The sequence below is a fragment of the Toxorhynchites rutilus genome, chromosome 1 (assembly GCF_029784135.1).
Source record: "Toxorhynchites rutilus septentrionalis strain SRP chromosome 1, ASM2978413v1, whole genome shotgun sequence".
NCBI classification, from domain to species: Eukaryota; Metazoa; Arthropoda; class Insecta; order Diptera; family Culicidae; genus Toxorhynchites; species Toxorhynchites rutilus.
In genome coordinates, this window is record NC_073744.1 from 172801263 (window position 1) to 172809523 (window position 8261).

Sequence of the window (8261 nt, forward strand, 5' to 3'; positions counted from 1 at the left end):
ACATGTCCACGCTGCTGTTCGCAGTTTTGTGTTTGAATACAAACATGATTTTTTCGTACCTATGTGAAATTGTGACATGTTTGTATTCGTAGTAAGTTTGGACTTACTATATTTAATCCTAATGTTTCACATGATGTTCGAACATGATATTCAGTTTCTCTTGTATTTTCACCCCAAGCACTGGCAGTGCGTAGAGTAGAAGAAGTGAATCGGACACCACACCACCACCACTCAACGCGTGGTGTGTTGATATGTTGACATGGAAAAAATGCTTTCCTATCATGACAATGGGTGCTTCGTCCAAAAAAGTCACAAGAGTCAATTACATCGTTAAACTCTTCGATAATGATTCGGTAGCCCTGAAAAGTGCCTTTTTGTTTGGTTGTTGGATATTGTTTATTCAATCCACCAGTGTTTACCGAGTGAAGATGACAGAAGGATCGTAAACAGTCGTTGGATAGTGCGTTTGTTTGTTTATTCATATAAGATAATTACTAATACCGAACACAATTATCAATTTTTCTCATCAGTAAAAACATGTTACTTAAATGTTACTTCTCGAGCGGGAACATACCTTGGTTTTATTAATGGAATTTTAAATAAATCGTCTCATATTTCAAGTCATTTTTAACACAATTGTTACCACATACAATTTTACACTTACACTTGTGCTAATTTTTTTATAATACACGATCGGTCATTGATATAAAATATCACGAAGCAACCAACATTGAAGTTCCAAATTTAAGTTTTATTTGCTATAATTAATCGTATCACTCACCTTACTTGCAATTTAAAATTGCCCCCGACTTGCATATATTTGCAATGCCGATTTCCCTCGGGCACCTTGGTTTTGATGTCTCTGTTAGGGAACACTTTTCAGTGAGAACAAAAGCTCCCCCTACTTTCATGTATTTGCAATGCCGATTTCCCATATGCAGCTTCGTTTTGATGTCTCTGTTAGGGACCTGCCGCTTGTGTCGTCAATTTTGACCAATCACAAGTGGGTATTTCCGTTAGGATAGGAGTTGAGATTTTTAAATTATTCGATAGTTAGTTACATGATATATATTATTTTATTCAAGGTGAAAAATTGTTATAGAGTGCCGAAATCGTTTGATGCAAAAATCTCATCAATCCATCATGAAATGACTGAACAATAAGGGTTTGAAATTGGACATTTTTCACGATGCGATGGATTTTCGTTTTTTCAATTTGTACCCCCATATGTTCCCGAATGGCGTAATCCTACGTCAAAAAGGGCAAATAAAATCAACCTCTTTATCTGTTCTGAACAAAATAAACGTCGATTGATATCAGAGTTTTTCACAATTGATATAATTATTTAGTGCACGTATCAATTCATATATTGAATTCATGTAACATTCGCTATTATTAGCTATTTGAACAAATACTAAAATTGGATAGAGCGTGGCGGAGATGTTTTTTTTCCACAACAAATTTTGATTACAATATTTCTATAATTTTAATCGAATATAAAGTACCAGAATTATTCAGCAGTGACATGTTAGGCGTAACGCTAACCACTCGACCACGGGAGCAACAAATTTGACTTGATCTTTGAATGTTTACAAAAGGCCAATACTGCTTGTTCGCGACCCGAGCTCTAAAATGAGCGAAGAAGAGGAGAAGAAAGGTTGCTGCAATCGCATGCACACATAGCATATGTAGTTCAGTGTAAAGCGGCCCTTACACGATCATTCGTATTGACATTAGTTCAACAGATTGACATTGAAAATTATCGTGTAATTGAAATAATGACGAAAATCCGGATTTTCTAATATCGGTTCATCATTACTGAAACAGGGCAGGGCATGTTAATTTTATTAATAACGGTTGATAAAATAAGGTGCCCTGAGTTTATTTTATCGATAACGATTGATAAAGTAAGGTGGGCTGAGTTCATTTCAGAACAACAATGTACGGTGTCGACATCTAGGAACGTTTTGAACGAGTGAAGCAACCAGAAGCCATTATAATAACAGTGGAAAAAAAGCAGCTTGAAACCATCAAAAGATCAATGAAAATAAATGCTGATAGTATTTTGAATTCTCAAAACATGCTATTCTAAAAATGTTTAAACCATTTCTGAAGGACATTATAAGGGTGAATCAAACTTTTGAGATTATAATTTAAAACCGACAGCATTAATTTTCGTTCAAGACTCTTCCACTGTTTGAAGAAAACTTTTCAGACCATAAAACAGAATATTTATACGATACAGAGAAGAAAATTTTCATTGATAATTTTCATTTCGAAAACGTGTTAATTTCTTCCACGGATGTGAGTGCAAGATTTGCTGCACTCCTACAAATTGTCTGAAACGACTTCCTTGTTGTGAATCATTGTACATATCCAGTTACCCTGGTATGCTCTGAAGGTTCACGCATTAGTATAAGCAGCAACATATTTTGTGCAGTAACATCGTAATTCAGCGAACTCTTTTCATTTGTGTGCGTAATTTTGGTGTAATATATATATAAAAATTGAATCATACCTATTAAATTGGAGATCATAATAATACTTTAGGGAAGTAATGACGATGTAATTTTGTTGTGAGATATAAAAATTCAAGCATACCTGTTAAACTAAATACCATAAAAATACTGCAGGAAAGTAATGACAAAGGAAATTATTGTGTAGGGTTGAGGAATAATGATAATGTGGATTGAAGTGAATCTCGAATGAATATCATTACTTGTAATGTCAGTACGGATGATCGTGTAAGGGCCGCTTAAGGCCGATTACACATTATCCGGTTTCCGCCGGACCGGTCTGAAACCCAAATGGCAAATTTCGACCGTACCAACCTCTTTACGGCGCCGTGATGCAGCCGTCTACTGCGACTGCAATGTCCGGTGATCGGACAAGCATTATACGCGATGACAGTAGTATTGTGTCGACATCTGGTGGAGAAATCAGTTTGGGAAAGCAAATCATTCTCTAGAACTTTCTCAGACCATTAGTTGTTCAAACTTTGAATGAAAATTTTTACTTCATATTATGTGACTGCTCAAATAACGTAGAATTGACTCTTACTGAATTATTTTTGTATAACTTTCCTGATGTTTCAAATCATTATAATACGAAATCATTATCAAACACAATTCTTGTTCAGGATTTATCCACTACTTGCGGAAGAACGTATTGCTCTATTATATAAAAACATATTTGTTAAAAAAATGTTTATTTTCATTCATAATTTTTATTTTGTATACGAGTTTACTGCACCTGAAAATCCATTATCATTATCATTTCCCAAAAGCTCCGTGCCATCAACGTGAATTGACAGTTGTTTGTCATGTGTGTTAGTATGAGTACAATTCAGGAAATTTATCGTCCCATGGATTAATATGTGTTAGCTATTGACGTTTGTTTGTTGTTTTTGAAATCAATTCAGAAGTCGGATGTGATATGGATGCCGAAATTTTGCTTCTTTATTTCGCTGCTGTGGAACAAATTCAAGGATGCAAGTTTCTGCTCAAAGTGAAGCAATGGTCACAGGCGTACGAGGTTATCATGGAGCATATTGTCACGGACTGTGTTATCAACGGTGGGTGATGTCTTTCGATATATTGATCGAGTTATTTGATTAACTTCTGCTTTTGCTTTGTTCACAGTCAACTTCCCTTATTTGGAATCACTATTTACTGAACGAATTCAAGGATGTCAAACAAATCTCCAAAAAGTTCATCAAAGGGCAGATTTTGAGCGACTTTATCGAGCTAAATGTGAAGGTTAGTTTTTGTTAATTTGACACACCAAAAATAGCTCTCTCTCCTAATACACAGTTTGACCTGCTCGGGATGCTCTCGACGACGAGGTGGCCGAGGCTCTGTTCGAAGAACTCAAGCCCAAACTATCCGATCTGTGCTCCGTGATCAAGAAGTTTCCCTGTCCGACGCCGAAGCATCGGCTCTGTCAGAGCGAAACCACCCAGCGGTTGGCATGTCTCATTCGGCATTCTCCGCTCAGGATCTGCGTATTAACAGCTGTGTGTTCATGCGAAATGCGCTCGAAAAGCAGCCTTTTCCCCGGGAGTATGTGCTCGAGGAATTGCTGCTTATGCTAAGCGCGTTTCTGGACGAGGATTCAACGAGTATCAATGAGATAGTGTTTGAAGGAAAATTTCAATGTTATTTTTAGTTTAGTTTAGATTATTACTGCAATAGGGAAATAAAAAGACACTCAAGAATGAATGAATGGACACACATTCTCTTGTAGGCAAAAAAAAAAAACTATTGAAAAAATATATGGCAACAGAGCGTGTGAAATGAATCATGATATTTATGTATGTTTGGAAATAAAATAATTTGGCATATGGATAAGTATAGTGCAACTGGACTAGAGTTAGTTTTTATAATGCTGTTTACGACAACCAAGTTTTTCTGTTAAGTAGGTTTTTTATATTTGTTTATCATTGCAAATTTACATCCCGCGGAAAGATTAGACCTTATTCACAAAACAGATATTGTTTCGTGAACACGCCCGGTATATGGTTGAATTTCTCCAAGAATGCCATAAAAATGTCGGGAAGTCTGCACGGAATTATTATGGTGATAAAACGGTTTACTGCTTTCTCGTTAGCACCGCCAGAGACCTTGTCGTGTAGGCAGTTCCCTTGTACCCCTAGTACATACTCTGCGCCCAATATGATCGCTGAGCTTCCAAATCTTATTCTTGGACAAATCTTTTTCCATCAATCCTCCTAAAACGGTTGTATATTCAGCACAAACAAAAATCAAAATCGAAAACAGCTTGCATGTAGCAGGAATATTTGTAGCAATGTTTACCTGTCAATCCATTGTATAGCTAAATGCACATATGTGTATGTGAGAGTGTAGCGCGAGGTCTCTTTCACATTGTTATCCGGTTATCCGTCCAAACCCAGCGGCGCTTTTTGAAACCGGTCCGGCAGAAACCGGATAATGTGTAATCGCCCTAAGTGTAGCTTTTAGCTTTTTCCTTCATTCAGTTTGTGATAACATCGAGAAATTAATGGTGTGTTTTAGCCGCTGAAATTTCTCTGCTGGTTCTGCTGTGTGCCGCTGAAGGTTGCATCTAAAACTAATTTTTGGGTATTTATTTTTTTGGTCAGCATTTGTACGACGTCGCCCGCTGTGCAGTCGGTTCCCCAGACTTAAATTGCCAACATGCACGCAAAAAAAATTCTCATAGAAAGCTTCATTCTATTCAGAGAATGTTTCCTTTGCACGAAACCAAGGATTATTCAATCAGACTTGCAAAATGTGCATGAACTCATAGCCTTTTAGTTCGTGCAACTATTGTAATGCGAACTAAATTTCAAGTTCGTTTCTGTGAAAAAGTAATCTGCGAAGAAATGTTTTGGGATGAATAATTTCTTTCCGTGTATGAAAAGAAACGAAACGAAAGCAATGAATACTGCGACACCGGGTGATATGTTTGTACATTATGTTCTTGAATTATAAACATCGTGTTTGTTTTCACATGTTTATGTTTGTGAATCATTGTTCGTGTTTGGGATAAACATTCAATACTAGCGAAAATCATGTTCGAATTCAATCAAAAACATGGAATTTTCACATCGCGTGGACATGTGTAAGTGTTTTTCGGAAGACTGCTGCCTATAATTCATAATAATCAACATTTACAAAAAAAAGTGACTATCGAAAACCAGTGATAAAATGTTTGCATTAGCAAATTCCGTCGAGAGCAAGCATCGTGAATTTTTCGATTTTTGTATTTTATCTGCTGTTTATATGTTCGTTCGGTAAGAATCTCGTTACGAATCTACTATAAATTGTTAAAAAAATCTTTTATGAAGAAATCTTTATTGAAATTAGCTTTTAAGTAGTGTTCGTAATTTGAATTAAGTTTCGACGCATGAATCGAATCCCGAAAGAAAATGTTTGAACACTATTTTCTGGCAAATACAACGATAGTTCACAAATTAGGGTACAAGGACAATCCAATTCTGGTGCAACAGTACAAAAAGAACATTTGCTAACAAATGTTTGCATGCTCATTCCTTGCAAAACGCAGGTCGCAGGTGCACACCAACGAGAGTAAAATTGATTTTCTTAGCCAGGTCTTCAACTAAAACCACAATAACAAAACCGGGGTCCTGAGGTAACAGGGCGAACTCGATTATTATATTACATTTTTATATAACATATCCAAAAATCAGAAATGTGTTGTTTTTTGTTCTTGAATTATAATATTTCAAAGTTAATCGTTGGTCTAAAACTCATGTTTCCCTTTCTTTACCAAAAATGACGTTTTTCAAAAACTCATAACTTTTGAACTACCCAACAGATTTTGATAATCGACATATTAAATCTAAGTTAATGAGCTAGTTTTCTTTGAAAAAATATTCAATTTGCAAATCCAGGAATCCATTTCGCATAGATCTCGTCTGATCGCATAGGAATATCGAACGAAGACTAAATCATGTTAACTTTGAAAAATAATAACTCAAAAATGATAAAAAAACACACCTCTGATTTTTGGATACGTTATTTAAAAACTCCTCAGCTTTCAAGAAAAAATATAAACATAACACTTGGCCCCGAAATCATGTAAACTAGAAAAAAAAAGAAGGATGGGTAATGTCGGGGACATAACCGGAGTGACGTAGGACTATACAAAGGGGACAGCTTTTGTTAAATATATATTTTAAATATATTGTTTTATTTTCTTCTCCTACGTGAATACCTACCTATCCACCTGAAAAATGGTTTAGTTTACTGTTTACTCTTTATGAACATGTTGGTGATTCTGAAAAGAACCTTTGGTGTTGTGTTTTTGCTATCACTCGATATTCCCATCTTGTTCGGTTAAACCTTCCTGTTTAGCTATTGCGTTTGCCACTCGCCACAGCTTTCACAGCTGGAACATGTTGTACAGTAAGTTACATGTTGTACAGTAAGTTACATTCAATGCGACGTGCCGAAGCACCACTCAGTGTCGCATTGGAGCCGATTTTAACCTGTAATTGAACATTTGCGATGACAGTGGTACAGTGTCGACTTTCAATGTGGGGTCATAATTTGGACCCCGAACTCTATGTTTACAAAAATGTCCAACTAAATATGTCGCATTACTGGTCCGTCCAGTTAGCTAAATGTCGAGCTAAATATAAATTATTGTACTTCCAATCCGGAAACAATTTAAGAATTGGTTAAAATTGAATAATCGGGAAAGTCCCCAACCATCAATAAGCTCAAAACAACTGCCACATTCACATACTCATCATATCCTGGCAAACAAATTATGAAAAAAATCAATTTGTGTTTTATTATTATTTTGAATATTGTTTTAGAAAGCATTGAACTGTATTTCCTAAACTCTTTTTTGGAAGGTTTAATGGCCCTGAAAAGCGCCGTGTTTTATGGAATGGTTCCAATTTAGAAAACTTAGTACTCGTGGTTTTGAAAAAAAACATTTCGAACGCCCTCGATGCCGCCTTGTTCTGGATTTGCAAAGCAGTTTGTATAAAGAACAAACTTTTTTCTTCTGCTACCTGCTGCCGTTTTGCGATTGCGTTTGCCACTCGCCTCTCGCTGCAACTGCCTGTTGTTGTATTGATGTCCACCGAACCGGATGTGTTCTGTTCTGAATGCGGGTTTTCTTATCGTCGCGAGCAGCTTTGCCAGCCAACTCGATCACTTCGGCGGCCGAAACTATATAACGGCGGCTAGGTGGACTGGTGCACTGGTACTAACGCGCTCGGCCTAGCTACCCTTGAAGGGAACTCCAGACCAACACGGTTCGAGCGGGATTTTGCCTTTCCCTTCACTTTTCCTGCCTTGCCATATCCAACCATGGCTGCTTGTGTTGGTTCGTTGATGTGATGTGATGCGAATCGATGTGGTGTACGGTTTGGATGAGAATGATCGTTACGGCAGCGGAGCGGGGATTTTTAAGCTGACTGGCTGGCTCGAGAATTACGCATGTGTGAGACTGCGACCAATGTTTCGTTCATTTTTTTTCTTTTTCCTTTCCAATCGTGCTTCATTCTATTTCGCTGCTGCTCTGGTTGCCCGTTTTGGTCGGTACGATTTGAGGAGCACAAAATGGACCAATCAAAAATGGGCACATAATGCATTTGGACAATGCTTGATATTTCATAATTATTCAATTATTTATCTCAAGAAAAATGAAATGTTATTCATTATGATAGATGCGTAGATATATTTCCTATCAATTGATGCAAAAACCTTTGCGATCTATTGAGAAATGCTCGAGTTGTAAGCGTT

At 36.8% G+C, this 8261-nt stretch overlaps 1 long non-coding RNA gene across 1 annotated transcript; it reads left to right on the forward strand.

The window, feature by feature from the left end:
* Window positions 1-3376: 3376 nt before the first annotated feature.
* LOC129763223 (uncharacterized) lies at window positions 3377-4242 on the forward strand. The gene is made up of 3 exons (XR_008740835.1): window positions 3377-3574; window positions 3642-3758; window positions 3813-4242. It is a non-coding gene; the product is annotated as an uncharacterized LOC129763223 (long non-coding RNA).
* Window positions 4243-8261: the final 4019 nt, after the last annotated feature.